Here is a 24,010-nt window from a genome sequence, read left to right as displayed (position 1 = left end):
TGGTAACTACAATTTCAGGGCATCTGATGCCATGCTGGTCATTGTTGTGGTTCATAGGTGTTGTAGCTGGGTAGGCCTGTTGGTTGGAATAACAAAAAACCCAGAATAGCCAATCTAACCTTGCAAGTTCCAATTCAATGAGAGACCTGTCTAAAGAATAAAGGGAGGCTGGCAACACAGCTGAATAAAAGCACATGCCACTAAGCCTAATAACCCGAATTCTCTCTGGATCCCATATAGAGCAAGAAGAACTGGCACAAGAACTGTTGCAAGCTGGCTGTGATGGAACTGTCTATGTTGGACCACATCTTCAATAACAACACTCAGAAGGCAGAGACAGAAGGGTCTCTTTGAGACAAATCTAACCTTATAAAGAAAAACATATGGAAAACTACAACACAAGAAGGTTAACTACACCCTAGAAAAGGCAAGAAAGCAATCTTCATTCAACAAACCCAAAAGAAGATGCTCACACAAATATAAGTCCACCTCTAACAACAAAAATAACAAGAAACAACAATCACTTTTCCTTAATATCTCTTAACATCAATGGACTCAATTCCCCAATAAAAAGACACAGCCTAACAGACCAGGTATGTAAGCAGGACCTAGCATTTTGGTACATACAGGAAAGGCACCTCAGTGACAAAGACAGAGTAAAAGGCTGGGGAAAAAATTTTCCAAGCAAATGGTCCCAAGAAACAAGCTGGAGTAGCCATTCTAATATGGAATAAAATCAACTTTCAACCAAAAGTTATCAAAAGAATTAAGAAGAACATGTCTACCAAGATGAACTCTCAATTCTGAACATCTATGCTCCAAATGCAAGGGCACCCACATTCATTAAAGAAATTTGACTAAAGCTCAAAGCACACATTGTACCTCACACAATAATAGTGGGAAACTTTTAACACCCCACTCTCATCAATAGACAGATCATGGAAACAGAAACTAAACAGAGACACAGTGAAACTAACACAAGTTATAAACCAAATGGATTTAATAGATATCTGCTTACTGTAAAATAAAAGAATATACCTTCAGATTAGAGAGATAACTCAAAGGTTAAAAGCACTGACTGCTCTTCCAGAGGTCCTGAATTCAAATCACAGCAACCACATGGTAGCTCACAACCATCTGTAATGAAATCTGATGCCCTCTTCTGGTATGTCTGAAGACAACTACAGTGTATTTATATATAATAAATAAATAAATATTTTAAAAAATATACATTCTTCTCAGCACCTCATGTACTTTCTCCAAAAATGGCTGGTCACAAAACAGGCCTCAACAGATTAAAAAATTGAAATAATCCCATGCATTCTATCAGATCACCACAAACTAAGGCTGGTCTTCAATAATAACAAAGGCAACAGAAAGACCACATACATATGGAAGCTAAACAACACTTTACTCAATAATAGCTTAGTCAAGGAAGAAATAAAGAAATTAAAGACTTTTTAGAATTTAATGAAAATGAAGGCTCACAAACCAAAACTTATGGGACACAATGAGAACAGTGCTAAGAGGAAAACTCATAGCTCTGAATGCCTCCAAAAAGAAACCGGAGAGAATATAAGCTAGCAGCTTGACACACACCTGAAAGCTTTAGAACAGAAAGAAGCAAATACACCCAAGAAAAGTAGACGGCAGAAAATAATCAGACTTCAGACTAATTTCACTTATGAATATTGATTCAAAAATACTCAATAAAATTCTCGCAAATGAATCCAAGAACACATAAAACTATCATTCACCATGATCAAGTAGGCATCCCAGGGATACAAGAATGGTTCAATATACAAAAATCCATCAACATCATCCATTATATAAAAAATTCAAAACAAAACCACATGATCATCTCATTAGATGATGATGAGAAAGCATTTGACAAAATTCAACACCCCTTCATGATAAAAGTCTTGGAAAGATCAGAAATTCAAGGATCATACCTAAACATAGTAAAAGCAACATTCAGCAAACCAGTAGCTAATGGTTTGCTAAACTAAATAGAGAGAAACTTGAAGCAATTCCACTAAAATCAGGGACTAGACAAGGCTGCCCACTCTCTCCTTATTCAATATACTAGAAGTCTTGGCCAGAGTAATTTGACAACAAAAGTATGTCAAAGGGATGCAAATTAGAAGGGAAGAAGTCAAAATATCACTATCTGCAGATGATATGATAGAATACTTAAATGACCCCAAAAATTTCACCAGAGAACTCCGAAGCCTGATAAACAACTTCAGCAAAGTGGCTGGATATAAAATTAACTCAAATGACAGACTGAGAAAGAAATTATTAAGGAAACAACACCCTTCACAATAGTCACAAATAATATAAAATACCTTGGTGTGATTCTAACCAAGCAAGTGAAAGATCTGTATGATGAGAACTTCAAGTCTCTGAAGAAAGAAATGAAAGATCTCAGAAGATTGAAAGATCTCTCATGCTCATGGATTGGCAGGATTAATATAATAAAAATGATCATCTTGCCGAAAGCAATCTGCAAATTCAATGCAATCGCCACCAAAATTCCCACTCAATTCTTCACAGAGCTGGAAAGAACAATTCTCAAATTAATTTGGAATAACAAAAAACCCAGAATAGCCAATAATTCCTCTGAATAATAGAAGAATATTTGTGTGCTTATATTAGATAGATAAGATAGATAGATAGATAGATAGATAGATAGATAGATAGATAGATAGATAGATAGATAGATAGATAGATGGGCTGGAGAAATGGCTCAATAGTTAAGAGCACTACCCTTCCAGAGGTCCTGAGTTCAAGTCCCAACAACCACATGGTGGCTCACAACCATCTGTATTGAGATTCGATGCCCTCTTCTAGTGTGTCTAAAAACAGCTATAATGTACTCATATAAATAAAATAAACAATATTTAAAAAGAAAGAAAAAACATCATCCTGAGGGAGGTAACCCGGTCTCAAAAGAACACACATAGTATACACTCACTGTTAAGTGAATATTAGCCCAAAAGCTCAGAATACAATTTGCAGACCACATGAAGCTCAAGAAGAAGGAAGACCAAAGTGTGGATGCTTCCACCCTTCTTAGAAGGGTGAACAAAATACTCACAGGAGGAAATACAGAGACAAAGTATAAAGCAGAGACTGAAGAAAAGGCCATCCAGAGACTGTCCCACTTGTAAATCTATCCCATATATAGACACCAAACTCAGACACTATTGTGGATGCCAAGAAGTGCTCGCTAACAGGAGCCTGATATGGATGCCTCCTGAGAGGCTCTGCAAGAGCCTGACAAATACAGAGGCAGATGCTTACAGCCAACCACTGGACTAAGCATAGGGTCCCCAATGAAGGAATTTTAGAAAGGACTGAAGGAGCTGAAGGGGTTTGCAACCCTATAAGAAGAACAACAATATCAACCAGATCCCTCAGTGCTCCCAGGGACTAAATCACCTACCAAACAGTACACATGAAGCTACCCATGGCTCCAACCACATATGTAGCTGAGGATGGCCTTGTCAGACATCAATAGAAAGAGAAGTCCTTGGTCCTGTCAAGGTTTGATGCCCCAGTATAGGGGAATGCCAGGGTAGGGAGGCAGGAGTGGGTGGGTAGGTGGATGGGGGAGCACCCTCATAGAAACTGGGGGAGGGGATGGGATAAGGGGTTTTCTGAGTGGAAACCGGGAAATGGGATAACATTTGAAATGTAAATAAATAAAATATCCAAAAAAAGGAATAAGAATAAATAGTATCAAATTAATAAAGAATAATTTAGAAAATAAACTATTAAAGGTCCTGGAAAAATTTGGTTGATTTTCTTTTGAGTTTATCACATGATACTAGAAAATATAAGAAACCAAGTCCATATCCAAGGTGCAAGACAAACAAAGAAAAACATATATGTCAAATACCTTTAAGAAAAACAAATCTAGGGGCTGGAGAGATGACTCAGTGGTTAAGTGCCCTGACTGGTCTTCCAGAGGTCCTGAGTTCAAATCCCAGCAACCACATGGTGGCTCACAACCATCTGTAATGAAATCTGATGCCTTCTTCTGGTGTGTCTAAGGACAGCTATGGATAAATAAACAAATCAGAGAGAAACATATCTAGGAAGACTGCAATTACTAAAATGTAACTACCAGAATTTAAGAGTATTGTTTTAAGTAGTTTGAGTCCTGACATCTTAAGGTACAGGGCTCATATTAGAGACTGAAAGAAGCCCAGTAAGGCTATTCTACACCACCTGCAGAGGAGAGCCTCCATGGAGTACACACAACCTTTCTTTTTCTTTTATTTTCTTACAACTTTATTTTAAAGAGATACATGTACAGATTTTTAAAAGCATTTTGGCATAAAACTATATGAATATATTTTTGTCAGTACTTGATTCTTTTAAAAATATGGAACACTTCACACATCTGCATGTCATCCTTGAGCAGGGGCCATGCTAATCTTCTCTGTATCGTTCCAATTTTAGTATATGCACTGCCGAAATGAACACACACAACCTTTCTTATGGGTGCTTTTGAATAGCTTTTCTCCTAAAAAGTCAGAGCAAATTCCTTTTGACTGAAGTAAAAATAACTAAGGCTAATGACTCTGATTAATCCCAGGAGCTTTTCGGGAATTAAATCTACAAGAACCAAAAGTTTACATGTTTCTGCTGAAAAGAGTCCAAGGTAGGCATGGTGGTAAATACCTTTAAACCCAGCAATCAAGAAGCAGAAGCAGGGGGATCTCTGTGAGTCGGAGGCTATGATCTACACAGAGTTCCAGACCAGCATAGGAAACAAAGTGATAGTCTGTCAAAAAAGAAAAAGGTTGGTGGTTCAAAAGCAACTGGAAAAGCTTGAAGTCAACTTTGTTTTGTACTATTCCTTGACTCTGCTCAAGCAAAGCATCCAAATCTTATTAGTCATCCTCCCCAAGAAAGGATCTACAAGTGTGAAATACTGTAAATACAAGACCATTTTTAAACTTTCCCCAAAAATGCCTCAGCAAAAGAGTTATTACATTTACACTAAGAAACCTACCTAAATCTTAGTACTAGGAGTAGAGAGGCCAGTACTCCAGAAGAAGGTGAATCAGAAGCTCAAAGTCATACTCAGCTAGACATAAAGTTCTAGGTATGCCTGAATTTGTGAAACTAAGGTCTTGAGTTTTTCTTCAAATATTCTTTATTTATAAGTATGAAACTGAAAAGGGATGGGTTCTACATAGTAAGTTCTAGCCAGCCTGAACTATGCTATGAAAGCACACCTTAAAAAGTAAATTTGGGAGGCTAAAGAGATGGCTCAGCAGTTAAGAGCATTGACTGCTCTTCCAGAAGACCTGAGTTCAAGTCCCAGCAACCACATGATGGCTCACAACCATCTTTAATGGGATGCAATGCCCTCTTCTGGTGTGTCTGAAGGCAGCTACAGCGTGCTCATATATATAAATAAATCTTTAAAATAAAATTAGGGGTAGGTGAGTGGAGTGATAACTCAGCAGTTAAGAATTACTACTCTTCCAAAGGATCCAAGTTCAACTCCTAGCATTCACATCTGGCCACTTACAAGCACCAATAGCTCTAGGGGGTCCTACACTTTTTCCTGTGATCACATGTATATATTATACAATAACACAAGTACCCTCACTCACATGAATGAAAAACATGTAAGCTTTGAATACAAAGAAACAAGGCTGGTAAGATGGCTCAACTGGTAAAGGTAGCTGCCACCAACCCTAACAACCTGAATTCCATCTCCAAGATGCACACGACATGGTAGAAGTGGCTCCTGAAAGTTGCCTTCTGACCTCTCTATACATACTACAGCATTCACGTATGCATGCACAAAATATATAAACAAAATCCATTTTATAAAAATATAGCAAGCTAGGGAAACAAAACAACAACAAAAGATAAACACAAAGATACAGCACTTGTTTAATCAAGTACAATCCCTAGCATGAGGAAGAAAGAGACGAGGAGGAAGGGATAAAAGGCAGAAGAGTTTCAACTGTAAGGCCTGTTTGGGCAACAGAATAAGTACAAGGCAACCCTAGAAAACTTCTAAATAATTTTATATTTTTATTTTATGTGTATGAGTGTTTCACCTGCATGTATGTACCATCTATGTGCAGAGGCCATAAAAAAGTACATCTCCTATAACTGGAGTCAAACACCATGTGCACAATCATGTAGATGCTGGGAACCAAACCCAGATCTCTGCAAGAGCAGTGAGTGATCTTAACTACTGAGCCAACTAGGGGTTGGAGAGATGGCTCAGATGTTAAGAGCACTGTCTGCTCTTCCAAAGGTCTTGAGTTCAATCCCTAGCAACCATATGGTGGCTCACAACCATCTGTAATGGGATCTGATGCCCTCTTCTGACCTGAAGGCATACATGTGCTATATGCATAATAAAGAATCCTTAAAAAAAAAAAAAAAAACTTCCGAGCCAGTCCCGGGGAATGTAAGATGACATTAAAAAAAAAAAAAAAAATAGGGCTGGGAATAAACCCCAGTAATAAGTGATAAAATGCTCACATCTCATGCACAAGAACCAACAAGGCCCCAGGTCTAATCCCTAGAATTAAAAAATAGTAAGCTGCACGTTGGTGGCATAGGCTTTCAATCCCAGTACTCACAAGGCAGAGAGTCATCTCTCTGTCGAGGCCAGCCTGGTCTACTGAGTGAGTTTCAGAACAACCAGGGCTACACTGAGAACCCCTGTCTTGAGAAACATAACAATCAAAACTCCTAGTTGACTGTAGAAAGTCTTCATCAATGAAGAGAAACTCAGAACTGTTTATTGAGTTCTCTTCTCATCATCTCACAGGACTGTTAGAATTAATCAAAACAGGGCCAAGCATGTGGCTTTAATCCCAGCAAAGGCAGCCAGATCTCTGATTCAGGGCCAGACTGGTCTATGGTAAGTTACAGACCAGCCAAAGCTACATAGTCAGACCTATCTATCATCATCATCATCACATCATCATCATCATCACCACATCATCATCATCATCATCATCATCATCACATCATCATCATCACATCATCATCATCATCATCATCACATCATCACCATCATCATCATCATCATCATCATCATCATCACATCATCATCATCACATCATCATCATCATCATCATCACATCATCATCACATCATCACATCATCATCATCATCATCATCATCATCACATCATCATCATCACATCATCATCATCATCATCACATCATCATCACATCATCATCATCATCATCACATCATCATCGCATCATCATCATCATCATCACATCATCATCACATCATCATCATCATCATCATCATCATCTTCATCATCATCACATCATCATCACATCATCATCATCACCACCATCATCATATCACCATCATCATCACATCATCATCATCATCACATCATCATCATCATCACATCATCATCATCATCATCACATCATCATCACATCATCATCATCATCATCATCACATCATCATCATCATCACATCATCATTATCATCACATCATCACACCATCATCATCATCATCACATCATCATCATCATCATCATTATTATCACATCATCATCATCATCAAAATCATCACATCATCACATCATCATTATCATCACATCATCATCATCATCACATCATCATTATCTTCACATCATCATCATCACATCATCATCACATCATCATCATCATCACATCATCATTATCATCACATCATCATCATCATCACATCATCAAAATCATCACATCATCACATCATCACATCATCATTATCATCATCATCAAAATCATCACATCATCATCATCATCACATCATCATCATTATCATCACATCATCATCATCATCATCATCATCATTATCATCACATCATCATCATCATCATCATCATCATCACATCATCACATCATCATCACATCATCACATCATCATCACATCATCACATTATCATCATCACATCATCACATTATCATCACATCATCATCACATCATTATCACATCATCACATTATCATCATCATCATCACATCATCATCACATCATCATCACATCATCATCTCATCATCATCATCATCACCAAGCAAGTATTTTTCTTGTCTCTTCTTTAATAAAATTTTGGGCTAGGAAATACTTCCATTGTCAAGACCTTGCCTATCTGAAAAAGAAGACAAAGAAAAAGTAAAGCTTAAAAAAAACAAGTAATAACTTAAGAATTAAAAAAGCAAATCAGTGAAACCCAGTACTGTGCACAATGAATGTATGAGAAAAACAAATCAGGTCCTCAGGCTTTACATTACTGATCTACTGTAATACTGATTTAAATTACATAAATTTTATATAAATCTGGACTTGTGGTAATTATTATGTAACGATGCTAGTATTATACTACTTTGAAGTAATTTATAAATAATCTGTGGGACATGTGAAAGAAAGGAAAGAATAAACTATACCTTATATATCATTAGCTACGTGTAGTTCTCTTAGCAGTGATACTCCCAATGTTTTTTTAATTTGGCCCTTCCTTCTTAGCCATTAAGTGAAAGAAGATACATTAAAATTATGAACTTCTGTTTATTCAGCTAACAATCTGCAAATACAATGAAGAGACTAAACTTTCTATTAAGTCACTGTGTACACGCATGCACAAAAACCTTGTGTTGTCATTTTTTTTATCTTCATTACCAAAAAAATTTCCCCATAAGTGGTAATAAATATAGGTTGGGTAAAATAAATCACCATGTAATTTCAAGACTGCGGAACTACAAATCATGACTAGTTCTAAAGGTTACCCAAGACAAAGCAATTTCTATTTGTGCAGAAAACTGAGCACTGTCCTAAAGTTACAACTATACTTCAATGTTACATAGTGAGTTTCTCCTTGGCTTGAAAGCAGTAGACAAAACAAGGTAACAAGAGCTGAGTGTACTTCTGGCAGGATCACTCACACTGACTGACTTGTGTTGCTTTCTTTTCTAACTGGCATATAAGTCTAGTGTCACCATGCTGTGCCCCACAACCCAGGAGCTGGAAAATAAGTTCCAGGTGGGTGCTCTACTACTGAGCTAAACCCCAGCTCTTGCTCTGTTAAGACAGAGCCTGACTGTCTAACCCAGGCTGGCATTGAAATACCAACCCTCCTTTCTTCACTTCCACTGCTGGGATTACAGTACCAATATCTACTCAGCCTGACATGTTTCTTAGTCTTTGAAGATCACAGAGAAAGCAAACTGTTAGTATAAGCTACCAAATGATACTGTCGTTCTTCTAGAAGCAATGATGTCTCTATTGATCAGAAATGCTCTTCTACTTCCTGAGTGGATTTCCTGAATTAGCAACCTAAAAATGTTACCTATTCCAAAAGAGTTCCAGGTTCTGAAATAAGGGCAGACCAATTATGAGCCTATAAATTACCCTCTCACATTACTTGGAGAACTCTGTATCTCTTCTGTATCAATTAGACACCAGCATGTCCATTCCTGTTTGCAGATTATCTCCAAATTATTTTCTTAATTATTTTTATGTGTATGTGCATTTTTGCCTGAATGTAAGTCTGTGCACTCATGGAAACCAGAGAAAGCATTGGATTCCCATGGGAGTGGAGTTACCATTGTGATACCCTAGGTAGGTGCTGGGAGTTAAACCTCGTCCTGTGGAAGAGCAGTTAGTGTTCTTTAACTGTTGAGCCATCTCTCTGCTTCTCTCTCAAAATTTTTAAAAGGTTCTTTGGGAGCTGAAGAGCTGTTTCAGTGGTTAAGATCATTTGCTGCTGCTCCTGCAGAGGACGAGAGCTTAGCCCCAGCACCTGTTAGGTAGCTCACCACCACTTGTAACTCCAGCTCCAGAAGATCAAATGTCCTCCACCAGCACCTGCACTCACATCCGAAAACCCACACAGAGACAGATAATTAAAAAGAACGAATACTGCTGGGCAATCGTGAAGCATCCCTTTAATCCCAGCATTCAGGAGGCAGAGGCGGGCAGACATCTTAAGTTCAAGGCCAGCCTGGTCTGTCTACAGAGTGATTTCCAGAACAGCCAGGGCTATACAGAGAAACCCTGTCTCTAAATAAATAAATAAGTAAGTAAATATTTTAAAGATCTCTTGGAATAATTCTAGACACTTCATCTAGACAAACTATCTAAACCTATGAAGGAGATCAACACACTTCTAAACTACCTATAACCAACCAACGTAACTTTCAAAATACCTCTCTGCCTCAATTACGAAGAATGATTTAGATAATAAAAATGATTTAGCATCAATAAATAAATAAGCCAGGTTGGCACTCAGGATCTAGAGAAGTGGAGCTCTTTGAACTCAAGCCAGTCTGTTCTACAAAGTAAGTTCCAGGTCCAGGTTAGAGGGAGGAAGGGGGAGAGAAAGAGAGAAACACAAGGGGCTGGGGAATTATCTTAGGGGTTAAGAGCATTGCTGCTCTTCCAGAGGATCTGAGTTCAACTCCCAGCACCAACATGGCAGCTCACAGCTGTCTGTAACTCCAGTTCCAGGGTATCTTGACATCCTCTTCTGGCCTCTGTAGGCACCAGACACACTTGTAATGCACAGGCATACACACACACACACACACACACACACTCATACACATAAAATGCAGTAAGTATTTTAAAAGACTACTATAGGAAATAAACCCTCCCACTCTAGTCCCAAATTAAACTGACAATAAATACTAAGAGGCTGAAGCAGGAAAATCTTGAATTTAAGGCCCCCCTGTGTTATAAAGCCAGAACCTCTCTCTCAAAAAAGGACCTAAACAGGGTTAGAGAAAAAGGCTCTGACTAAGAGCACACACTGCTTCTCTGAAGAATCTGAGTTCAGTTCCCAATGCCCACAGTTCATAACCACCTATAACCCCAGCTTCAGGAGGATCCAATGCCTCTAGCCTTTGCAAGCACCTGAATTCACATGAACACAATTAAAAATAAAAAGTTTTTAAAGAAGCCTAACTAAATAAAATCACATTTAAAAAATAAAATGTTCTGGATCTGAATACCTACGAAGCCAAAACTCTAGTAATCAGTTTGAAAATACCAATGTAATTGAGCATACAACCTTTTGGGGGAGGGAGCTCACAAAGTTTCTACTGAGCAAACATGAGCTGACACGAGCTGTTCTGATTCTCCTCTCATCCCAGATAGAAAGCAGCAATGGTCCAGTTTGCACAAGGCTTATGCTACAGTTTCTCAACCAGTCCAAAAGGGCAGTCTCATGCTCTGCAAGGTGGTCAGTATGTGTCAATATTCTGAGTTTCCTCATCAACTCTTTCTCAATTTCTGGCCACAAACTGATGACTTCATCAGATGACTGGCCAACACAAGCTTACATTAAAAAAAAAAAAAAAAAAAAGAAAGAAAGAAAGAAAAAAAAAAGAACCAGTCTACCCTTCTAAATGTTAGCAAGCATGAGCTACCCAAGTATCAGAAGCATATTTTGCTGTTTTGAAGTGTAACTGATTTTAAATTGCAAACTGAGTATGAGCTAATTCAGAATCAATCATTTCCACAGTGAAAGATGCTGGGGACCAATTTCATGTTTAACTCTCAACACAAAACGAGTTTTTCATCATCCTCTTTAAATCTTTTTAACTGTTTTGGTCAACCAATGGGTGGCTGGCAGGCTGTTTGGTTGGTTGACTGATCTTGAGTTTCACTGTGTAGGTCAGGCTGGTCTTGAACTCGTGATCATTCTATCTCAGAGTCTGACTGCTGGGACTGATTGTCAATGGTACAGCCCAAACTCTGACTTTCTTTTAACTGTTTTTAAACTCAGCTTTGCTTTTATTCTCCAAATCAGTAATTGCTTTCTTCATTTAGGTAGTAACTAATAATTTTTAAATGAACAATCATTTACTAAGTCCAACATTAGTACATATAACAAAATACACAAAGTGCAATGTCTGATGCCTACGATAGGAAGCTAAAATGACTAAGTCTAAGGAGAAGGGGAGCAGCAAAGCCACTGTTGTCTCACTCAGGCTCACTAGATTAAAATCAGACATTTTTGTGGCAAACCTTACATACACAACAAGTAGTTTTAAAAATTAGTCTTTTGCAGAATTGGAATGCACACCTTTAGTCCCAGCACTCAGGAGGCAAAGGCAGGTGGATCTCTGAGTTCAACATTGTTCCACATTGCAAGATTTGAGCCATCAAGGGATACACAATGAGATCTTCTTTCTAAATAAGTAAATGAATGAAAAATTAACCCTTTTCAGTTCAGCAAGACAGATCCACAGGTAAAGGAACTTGCTGCCAAGCCTGACTACCCAAGTTCAATTCCCAGGTCATAAAATGAGAAAACTGACTCCTGAAAGTTGTCCTACACAATAATGTCTTTAAAATTGCCTAGCAGGCTGGAGAGATGGCTCAGCGGTTAAGAGCACTGACTGCTCTTCCAGAGGTCCTGAGTTTAATTCTCAGCAACCACATGGTGGCTCACAACCATCTGAAATGAGATCCAACACCCTCTTCTGATGTGTGTGAAGACAACAACAGTGTATTCACATATATACAATAAATAAATCTTTTTTTAAAACTTGTCTAGCCTTTCTCATGCAAATGCTATCATATTAATCCCAGAACTTAAAAAGAGGAGGCAAGAGGAAGAAGAGCTCAAAATGAGAGTTTGAAACCAGCCTGGGCTACTTAAGCAGACCTCTATATCAATTTTAAGTAAAATGGAAGCAAAGGAAGCAACTGTCATGGTTTGGATATGAAGTATGCTTCCATCTCTGCTGAAAGGCTCTTACAGTGAAAGTGTGGTTATAGCTATTGGTGTACTCTTGGGAAATTCTGAAAACTTTAGGGAGTAGGTCACCAAGGGCATGTTCTTGGAGGCTATATCTTGTCCCAGGTCCCTTTTTCTGCTTCCTATTTACCATGAGGCAAGTAACATCCACCACATGTTCCCACCACCATGATATTCTTCCTCACCACAGAATACATAATCAAAACTATGATGTAAAACATGGGAAATCTCAACACTCCAAAGATGGAGGCCAGTGATTAGGAGTTCAAGATCATCCTCAGCCACACAGAGTGCCAGGACAACTTGAACTACAAGAGATCTTGTCTCAAAAAAATCCACATATAAACTTAGTATTGGTGGGCATTATAGCAACAATACCTGGAATCCCAGCACTCAGGAGACTAAGGCAGGAAGATAAATGTGAACTCAGGGCCACCCTGTGGTTACTCGGCACAAAACTTTGTCTTAAAAAACAAAACAGGACCAGTAAGATGGCTCAGCAGACAACTTGCCACAATGTCTGACAACCTTAGTTTAATCCTGGGGACCCACTTGGTAGAAAAATATATTCCTGCAAATTGTCCTCTGACCTTCACCGTGTACACACACAGAAAAACTTAAAACAACAAGTACTATCAGGTGTTGGGATTTCTTTTTTTTTTTTAAGATTTATTTATTTATTAATTATTAACTGTAGCTATCTTCAGACACACCAGAAGAGGGCATCAGATCTCACTACAGATGGTTGAGAGCCACCATGTGGTTGCTGGGAATTGAACTCAGGACCTCTGGAAGAGCAGTCAGTGCTCTTAACCACTGAGCCATCTCTCCAGCCTGGGTGTTGGGATTTCAATTTACTCTCAAACAGCCTAGTCCCTCAGCCTCTCAAATGAAATTTCTCCACAAATATCAATAAATGAACATGAAGGAAAAAAAAATCAGTCATTGGAGTTTATTATCTAACAAGATAAAGAGCTCACAAATGACTATACAATAAAGGCCATAAAGCAAAAGATCAGGGAGTGACACTCAGAGGAGCAACAACAAGCAGTAAGCTCAGCTAAGCTCCTCCATCAGATAAAATCCTTCACGGAAGAACTTGCACTCATCACCCTGTACCATTCAAAATGGGTGCTTGTATCTACGAGTACTTTTAAAAATAGCTTTTAAGGCTGGCAAGTGGTTCAGTGGTTAAAGGTGCTTGCTTGATGACCTGGATTCAATTCCCAGGACCTGCATAGAAGGAAAGAATATAGTGCTTCCTCTGACCTTCAATTCATGTGCTGGACAGATGGGTAAGTAATTAAGAGTATTTACTGTTCTTGCAGAAGACCTGAGTCAGTCCCAGCATCTATGTCAGGTGACCAACAACTAGCTGTAACTCAGCTCAGGGGGAATATGGTGCCTCTGGGATTCCTTAGGCTTATACACTCACATGTACATAACTAAATCTTAAAATAATAACTTTTCATAGGCTATGAAAACAATACCTGTAATCCTGGCATGTGGGAGACTGAAACAGGATTAGATCAAGGCTAGACTTGGCTATATAATAAATTCAAAGCCAGTGTAGACTACATGAAACCATATCTCAAAAATCTAGAAATTTAGTAGCTAAAGAGATGGCTCCATTTCTTGCTTTTACAGAGGACCCAGGTTCAACTGCCAGCACCCACACAGTTGGATTACTATGCGTACACATCCATCAATAATTCCAGTTCCAGGGAATCCAACAGACACTTGCAGGATGCACATCCATGCATGCAGGTAAAACATTCATATATGTAAATAAATTAATTTAAAAATTACTTTTAAATCTGGGGCAGGAGGTCCTGAGTTTGATACTTAGTACCACATAAATTGGATGTGAGGGCTCATGTTTATAATCCCAGCAACTGAGAAGTAGAGGCAGGAAGATCAAAAGTTCAAGGCTATTCTTGGAAGCATAGCATGTTTAAGACCAACTACATAAGGGAATAAAGGTTTAAAGAATAATAATGGAGGGCTGGAGAGATGGCTCAGTGGTTAAGAGCACTGGCTGCTCTTCCAGAGGTCCTGAGTTCAATTCCCAGCAACCACATGGTGGCTCACAACCATCTGTAATGAGATCTGGTGCCCTCTTCTGGCCTGCAGTTATACATGCAGGCAGAATGCTGTATGCATAATAAATAAATTTTTAAAAAAAGAATAATAATGGAACAGGAAGGGTTAAACTGGGGTGGAAATAGAAAGTAGGGTACAGTAGGGAGCAGAGAAGGACCTTTCAAAAAAGACATATGGAAACCTAGCACTATAAAAACTTCCTAAAATATCTGTATCTACACACACACACAAGTTAAAATGTTATGTGCATGCATGGGGGTGTGGGGGTGGTACATGCATATAAGTGCAGAAGCAACCCCCTGGAGCTGAAATCCAAGTAATAGACACCAGAGAGAGACTAACTAACAAAAAGCCCCATGCCAGAAATGGCTTACTGCTTTTGAGCTATTGGTCAATGAGGTCCCACAAACACCACCCTCCCAACATTACAGGATATTGTCGCTGCTCTTAAATATCCTACTTAACTTGATGGTTAAGACCCTATTGCTGAAAACACCATATACTTGAGTCATAGGACATGGTGAAATTAAGCTGGTATGGACCTGGAAACTTCATCCTTATTGGCTAGCTTTCAAAGGGCTGGATGGAGAGTGCTATGCACAGAACTAAAGGAGAAAAGCAAGCTGCAATAATGACTAGCCTGACAGGACATACCCACTGTGCAATGGTGGCACAAACAGCATGTGAGTAACCAATCACTTTCTGATTGGATTTTAAGTCCCACTCCACAGTATAAAACCAATACCTGGTATCATTATTTTGCTAAAAACCCTATGATTAGTAGGTCATAGGCCCTAGGGGAAATTTTACTACTATTAGACTGTTAAAAGAACACAGTATTAAACTGACTCTTTAAAAGACTTATTGTTACATAGTGCAATATTTCTCTACACCCTCATCTGAGAAGCTTCTATTTTTTAGTAGATCACTGTGTGATTTACAGTGACCCACAACTGGCCAAGAGGCAAAAAATAAGAGACTGCAGAATGTTCAGCCCTGAAAGGAAAAGACATACTATACCTTAAAGGTTCAGGAATCACTGAGAAACAGAAGACAGAAAACCATCTAAGTGCCAGAGGCAGTGGATGACTACAAGGAAACATTATCTTCTGGACACACAAGGCAGCTGCACATATGAACTCTTAGCAGTTGGGACAATATGTGCAAAACCTTCGCAAGCCACACCAGACCAAATCTCAGCATGGAGAAGAAAGATGAGCACACAATCCCACCCCTAGCCGTTGTCAGTAGCTGGAAAAAGGAGAGACAGTTTTCTCTAAGAAGCCCCTGGTAAGTCAACCACTCTCCAGTAGACAACCACACATCAATCCCAAGAATATTTGGGCAGCACAAATTGGTATTGAACGATTAAAAAAAAAAAGGCACTAAATTGGATGCGTAGAGAAGGAGGAGTGAATCTGAGAAGAGTTGGAGAAAGGAGTGAATACAATCAAAACACACTGTATGAAATATGAAATTCTCAAAAGAACTAATAAAAAGGTATTATATGCATGCCTATAATCCTGGCACTCAGAAGGCTGAAGTATTAAGATTGACTGCCATGTGGCTAACCTGGGCTTCTGTCTAAAAACCATTAAACACATGAAACAAAAACTCACTAAGACAAAACCATTAACCACTCTGACTCGTCCAACACTGATATACCAGGCTGAAGAAAGGCAAACAGACTGGCAGTGTTAATGGCAATGTTGGCCTGGTCCACTTAAGCCTAGGTTTAATTTCCAGGTCTGAACCCATAAAAACAGAAAAAGAGTGATGTTTTGCCCAAACATCATGTCTCATTACAGAGTCAAGGAAATATCAGAAAGAACCTTTACTTCATAGTAGGCTGGAAGGAAATAAAGAAGGGAGAACTTGGGCTAGAGAGGTGGCTCAGCGGTTAAGAGCACTAACCGCTCTTCCAGAGGTCCTGAGTTCAAATCCCAGCAACTACATGGTGGCTCACAATCATCTGTAATGGGATCCGGTGTCCTCTTCTGGTGTTTGAGAACAGCTACAGTGTAGTTATAATAAGTAAGTAAATAAATATTTTTTAAAGGGAGAACTTTTTGACTCACCCAGTCAGTATGCTTACTCTTGCTACTGGATGACAATAAATTAGAAACAATAGTTAGACAAACTAAGATAAAGCAGGGCGAGAAACAGGAAATAGCTTTAATCCCAGCACTTGGGAGACAGAAGCAGGTGGATCTCTGTGAGTTCAGGCCAGCCTGGACTACATTGTATCAAAGTTCTAGAACAGCCAGGACCACAAAGAGACCCTGTCTGAGAAAGAGACAGACAGACAGGGACAGAGAGACAGTGACTCTACACAACACAGACCACCCCACTTCACTGAAGGAAAGTGCCATACAAGAGTTCACTTAAAACATTCTCATTGCCTGCTGCTTCCCATTCTTTAACCAAAAATGTAAACATAGCTAAATCACAAGGGTTTGCAAACTCTAAAATAGCTCTTTTAGGATTGTTAATCACCACCCAACTAAATCCTTTAGAACCTGATCTAAAAATAAAACTGTTGTCAAGTGTTCTTCAAAATATACTATATACACTGACTGAAATGCAATGCCAACTAACACACTGAGCAATTAATTAAAAAAAAAAAAACTTTCCAATAACCTGCACCAAACTAAATAAATAACATAGAAATACCATTCACTTAAAATTCCTTCAGTTAAACTGAACCATTTCAGAACTCAAGCATCTGAAATCACTAAGTGTTGTAGCACACACTTGTAATCCCAAATCTCAGGATGACTGAAACAAAGCATCACAAATTTGAGGCTAGCCTTGTCTATATATATGTATTCATGTATTTAATACAAGCATGCATTTTTTTATGTGTTTGGGTGTTTGACCTGCCTATATGTATATGTATCATGTGGTTCCTGTGTCCATGAGGACAGAAGAGAATGCCAGATCTTCTAGAACTGGAGTTATAGATAGACAGTTGTAACCCCCCATAGGGGTGCTTAGTCACCCAAACCCAGGTCCTTTCGAAACCAACAAATACTCTTAACTACTAAACCATCTCTCCAGCCCTGAGACTATGTATTTAAAAAACAATTGGGAGCTAGAGAGATGGCTCAGTGGTTAAGAGCACTGACTGCTCTTCCAGAGGTTCTGAGTTCAATTCCCAGCAACCAAATGGTGGCTCACAACCAACTGTTATGGGATCTGATGTCCTCTTCTGAAATGTGTCTGAAGACAGCGACAGTGCACTCACATACACTAAATAAATAAATCTTTTTAAAAAAAAAAATTGGACTGGAACAATGGCTCATCAATTGAAGAGTACTTACTGCTCTTGCAGAAAATCTGATTCAGTTTCCAGAACCCATGCAGCTCACGGCTACCTGTAATTTCAACTCCAGAGGCTGATGCCCTCTTCCGAACCTCCACTGACACTGCACACAGTGGTGTATATACACTCAGGCACACAAACATACACATGTGTACAATAAAAGCAAAAACATGTTTAATAACATAAAATAAAATAAAAACAAAACAAAACAAAACAAAAAAAAACAAAAAACAAAAACTAAGGGGCTAGAGAGAAAGATGGCTCAGCAGTTAAGAGTTGGTCTTGCAAAAGACCTGGGTTCAGTTTCCAGTATACACCCACATGCTAGCTCACAACTGTCTGTAACCTCAGTTCCAGACGATGATGCCCACACTTCTGACCTCCAAGGCACTGGGCTCATATATGGTTCACAGACATACATGCAGGCAAAATATCCATACGTGTATAATTAAAATTTTAAAGCCTAAAATTAAATCACTGAGAGCTACACAAATAATCCTGGGAGCAAAGAAGTAACAGAATGACTCAAACACTACAAAAAGTGTCAAATGAGTAATTAAAGACTTTTTACTCACAACTTTGAAGGTCAAAATAAAACAATCTGACATTACTATCATAGGATTACAGACAAGAGTTTTTATCTACCCCATATCAGTAGAATCTCAACAAATATTTAGTGTTATATTTTGAACCCACTGGATAAACAATTAGCAAGTTCACCCATCCATGTGTACCCATATCCAAAAACAAAAACAAAAAACAAAAAACCAAACACTCAACCTCTTCCTAAAGAATCTACACCTTTAATTCCAACAGTTGGGAGGCAGAGGCAAGGAATCTCTGTAAGTTCAAAGCTAATCTGGTCTATGTAGTGAGTTCCAGGTCATCCAAAGGACTACACAGTAAGATCCAGCCAAAAGAGAAAAAGAAAAAGAAAGAAAAGAAGAAAGGAAAAAAAAAAAAAAAAACTCAACATTTCTGATTTTTTCAAGAGTGGGAGACCCTGATTTTTTGTGGTCTACTTAGAACTTTAGAAAAATAACACAACAAAACTTTAAGTTGAAGCTTGATTTCTATGGTTTCATAAACCCCCTCACAATTACATTTTTTCACTGTTTTTCAGAGATGATATTTAAATTCTGATCTGCAAGTCAACATTAAGGCATGCTGTTTAGCTAACATGTTCCTCCCAAGATCAGGATTATCACTAGTAAACCTAATAGGCAAACCAAAGCATTGTCATGTTTTTAGGTAGCAGGTAAGAAAGTTTTGTCTGAATGTTAACATTAAATAATCAAACATTCACTAATAGACTTCCTAAAAGAGCAATTTGAAGTTTGTTGCATATCCATTAAAAATATTTAGTGCTTCTGTAAATAACAAATTAACTTCCTCAAACTGTCAAGTACAATCATCAGAACAAAAGTGACTTGAAGCCAAAAGTAACTGGGTTCAGAGCAGTTGTAATGCACTATCATTCTTAATTTCTGGGTACTTTTTGTCATAAGTGAAAGGTTCTCATTCTTTTTACTACTGGGCCAAATCACTTAAAACGAATTCAAAAGCCTTCAATCAAGCCTTCTACTTCACAGGCACACAAGATCTCTCAACTATTGACAAGACCTTAACAAAGCTGCCTGGTCCCACTCAAGGAACAATCATAGCCTTGCAGAACTGAAGATAAGCCTTCAGAACAGAAACATCAGCAGGTTTATTTTTCCAAGTATCCAGTCTCAGCTAGGTCAAATGTTGCTGCTGGATTTTAAACAGCTTACTTAGCCCTTGAAGTGATAAGAGTAAAAACAAATCAAAAGAACCTCAGTGTTTTTCAGTGGTTCACAACACCAAAGATTTAGAAACTGACCCTGATGTCTCTTCACTTCTAAATAGCCACTTCAGCATAAGCCTTAATCGAAGTAGCTATTTTAGAAGAATAATGTTCATAGGGCTGGAGACTTCACAAAGCTGCAACCTGGGGACTTAGTCCAAAGAAAAGAAGTCTACTACATAAATAGGGTTCATTAAAAATACTTTCATGTGCTACACTTTTTCGGGTGCTCTCTATAATCTGCAAACATCTGTATGTTTGGGGAACATGTTTTACGATTTAAAACTCAAAAATTATTAAACAATACTACATTTATGAAGTCAGTATTTCTGTACGAAGGTATAACCTTAGAAAAAGCTGCAAGAGCATCTCCGAATAGGAACCAGTGATCAAACACTAAACATTTTCTATCAATTACCAAAACTGGTTGGCTAGACTTAACAAGGTAAATCTTGTTCACTACCATAGCATGAGGGGAGCAAAGCAGCAACCCACAATAACTATAAATTCGCAACATAACGTTAATTAATAAATGAACTAGTTCACCACTATCCATCACACAGACCCTTCACAAGCCATCAGTTTTCCTTTTGGACACTAAAGTCTCACTGTCTGCCTGCACCCCACATTTACTAGCTGCTTCTCCAAATCACCCCAACTCCCACAGGCTACGCCTCTGGGTCTTGGTGCCAGCTATTTTCCCTTCGCTGACAATGTCCTTTCCTCTACCTCACCAGGCGAACAATCCTTCCTAACTCCGCTCAAAAGCAAGCAAGCAACCTCAGGGCGTCTCTATTCTGCACCTAACAGTTCTAAATCACAAGAACACTTGGGAAAACAAGCCTTATCACCGCACATTGTTTTCACGCCCCGGGAGCTGAGTCTTCACAGACCCCACAGGACGCAATGCAGGCATCCAGACGTGCCCTGAATCCATTCCCCACTTCTAAACACAGACCTGACCCATTCCCAAGTCCCGGTTACGTCTAAACTCGAAAAGAGATCCGATCGTCCCTCCTAACAAAGAATAAAAATCAGAGGCACACCCTGGGCCCTGGAGAGAGAACAATGAATGAATACGGCCACCTCGCCTCCCGTGGGGTCCCAACTCTGCATCCATCCACTGGCTCAGAAGAGCCTCGGAGGCTGTCGCTTCACACAAAAGGCAGTCCGGATCCCGATCTCGAGCATCCCAGACCTCCCATTTGGAAGCTCTGGGCGAGGTCCTATGCCTTTGTGATGGGGCACTGACCCGTTTCTCGCTGCCTTCCCTGATTCCTCTCGTCTTCCCTAAAAGGGTGTCACTTAAGCAAAGCAACCCGAGAGGAGGTGCAAGGCCGGGCTCCCCCCACTTCTGCGGCCCGAGAGAAAAAGAACGAGCCCATCCCAGTGACAACACAGACACTGGGCAGCTCTGGGAGGATTTTTTTCCCCATTGCCAAAATATGAGGAATGCTCTCTGGGCACCGGAGTGGCGCTGGCACGTTTCCGAGAAACACTGGGAAATCTGAGTAGGGGTGTGGAAACTGGCTCGCCGGCCATGACACCCGGCCCTCGCCCGGCCCGCCACCAGGATGACAGCGGCCTGGCAGACCCTGCGCCCCGCGGCCGCACCGTCAGCCCTGCGGCCTACCTGAGGGAGCCGGGCAGCGCCGGGTCCCGTCGTGCAACCGCAGCGGTGGTTGAGAAAACGGGTTGCGGTCACATTCGGCGTGTCCCCAGACCGGGGGACGGGGCCCCGGGAAGGCCCCGCATCGCTGCACTAGCGCCCCGCGCCTCAGGGCACGCGCCCCAAAGCTCGGCCAACTAGCTCGTCTGCGGGCCTGTGGAGAAGAGCAGAGGAGCCTTCCCGCCTTAAGCTCGCTCGGTTCTAACTCCCGCCATCTAAGATGGCGGCACAAGCACCCGCGATGAAGACGCTCTCAGGCTGCCCGGGCAAGCTAGTCCTGCGCTCGACACTCGTCTTGGCGACCTGCGGCGCCGCGGGCTCACCGCCTCTGCGCGAGCTCCTGGGCTCGCTGTCCGCTTAAAACTTGGCTCGGGGATCTATCGCTCCGGCCTGGAATATGGCCCCGCCTCCGGGGGCGTGGCCTCGCTCTACTGCGGCCGCCATTTCGGGACTGGGTCTGTGGCAGCACAGTGACTGCTTCTGGTCAGAGGCCAGTGGTAGTGGTCTGCAGCCGCGGTCCGGCCACCCGCGAGGCCCTCAGAAGACCAGACGCGCCTGATGACACACGGCACAGGGCCCAGCTTTGGTGCTTTCTCTCCGAAGTTGACATCCATGGAGAATGGCGGCTTACGGGTTTTGTGGGAAAGCCCTCATACTATATTAAACCTCAGGTTCCTCATTTGTAAATCAAGGGTTCACTGTAGTACACCAGGTTGACCAAAAACTAAAGTATAGTGTTGCACACCTGTAATCCCAGCTCTTGAAAAGTGAAGGCAAGAGGATCAGAGTTCACAGTAATGCTAAACTGCATGAGACGCTGTCTCAAAAAAAAAAAAAAAAAAAAAAGATAGAAAATTAAAGTTGATGCGCCTATATGGCCCACGGTAAACTGAAGCCTGTTATGCGCCTTCGTACAGCCCCAGTGGACTAGACACCTGGAGGACAATGTGACATTGCCAACGTACTTTTTTTCCCTATTTGAAATAGGTTCTCAATTTTAAAATTTTATTTATTTGTGCTTTTTTGAGACAGGGCTTCGTTGTCTAACAGCCCTGTCTGTTCTGGAACTCACTTTGTAAACCAGGCTGACCTCGAACTCAAAAAGATTGGTCGGCCTCCTGAGTGCTGGGATTAAAGGTATGCGCCAGATTCCCTCTTAATTCCAGGTTGACCTCAGACTTCCATTCTCCTACCTCTAAGTATTTTCAAAGTAGCCATTTGGGGACCTGTAAGGTGACTCAGTAAAAAGTTTGCAGAGTAAAACCCGATGGTTCCATGATGGAAGAGAAAACAGACTCCTGAAAGCTATCCTCTGACCTTGATTCGAACCCAGTGCTACGTGCGCAACCTGCAACCGCATTTACAAATACACATACAGTTTTTTTAAGTAACCATTTATAAGTAAACATCTCTTGGCATTTGGTACACTCACACACAGTGTTTCGTAACCACAACTTTAGTTCCAAAACATTTCCATTACTCTGAAATAAAATTACCCACTAAGTAGTTTCTCACTAGCATCCCACCCGCAGCAATCAATATTCATTTTCTGCTACAGACTTAACTTCTAGACTATCTTGTCTGCGTGAGTATTTATAAAGTATGGGGTCTTTTATGACTTAAGTTTCCAAGTTCATCTCTAATACATGTGTGCTAATACTTCATTCCTCTTTAGGGCTAAACTATTTCATCATAAGTTTACACCAGATTTTCTACCTAGGATAACCATGGAAATTTTAGGTTCTTTCTACCTTTTGGCTTTTGTACTGGTTACTTTTCTGGTTTCTGTGACAAGATAATGGACTGGACAAAAAAAAAAAAAAAAAAAAAAAAAAAGTAGGCCTGAGAACACCGACTGCTTTTGCAGAGGGCTTAGGTTCAATTCTCAATGCCCACATGGTAATCACAACCATGTACAACTCCACTTGCAGAGGATTTGATGCCCTTTCCTGACCTTTCTGTGTACCAGATACATAATACACAGATATACATGCAGGCAAAAATGTTCATACACATAAATAGATTAAATAATAATAAAAGACAGGAAGGGCCTCTTATTTTGGCTGACAGTTGAAGGACACAGTCGATCATGGTGGGAAAGCCATTTTGGCAGGAGATGGAAGCTGATGGTTGTCTACCTGCAGTCAGGACAGAGACATCACTGCTCCTTTTGATTTCCTTTTCTTCAGTCTAACACACACACACACCCCACACACATGGATTCTAAAAGTGTCACTTTTAGAATCGGTCTTCTGATATCAGTTACCAGAATCTAGAAGCTCCTTTGAAGACAGGGTCAGAAATGTGTCTCCTAGGTGGTACTAAAGC

The 24,010-nt window shown here is 40.1% G+C and overlaps 1 protein-coding gene across 2 annotated transcripts in view; it reads right to left on the bottom strand.

The window, feature by feature from the left end:
- Window positions 1-23,265, bottom strand: part of RAF1 (Raf-1 proto-oncogene, serine/threonine kinase) — a gene marked incomplete at its 5' end in the record, with an annotated part of 59,625 nt that extends 36,360 nt beyond the window's left edge. The window contains one exon of one of the 2 annotated variants that reach the window (XM_080914635.1): window positions 21,647-23,265. The remainder of the gene's footprint in view (window positions 1-21,646) is intronic. The other variant, XM_080914636.1, reaches the window with a different exon arrangement.
- Window positions 23,266-24,010: the final 745 nt, after the last annotated feature.

Source organism: Micromys minutus (assembly GCF_963924665.1).
Source record: "Micromys minutus genome assembly, chromosome: 3".
NCBI classification, from domain to species: domain Eukaryota; kingdom Metazoa; phylum Chordata; class Mammalia; order Rodentia; family Muridae; genus Micromys; species Micromys minutus.
Note: the sequence above shows the minus strand (reverse complement) of the source record. Positions and strands in the feature narration are given on the sequence as shown.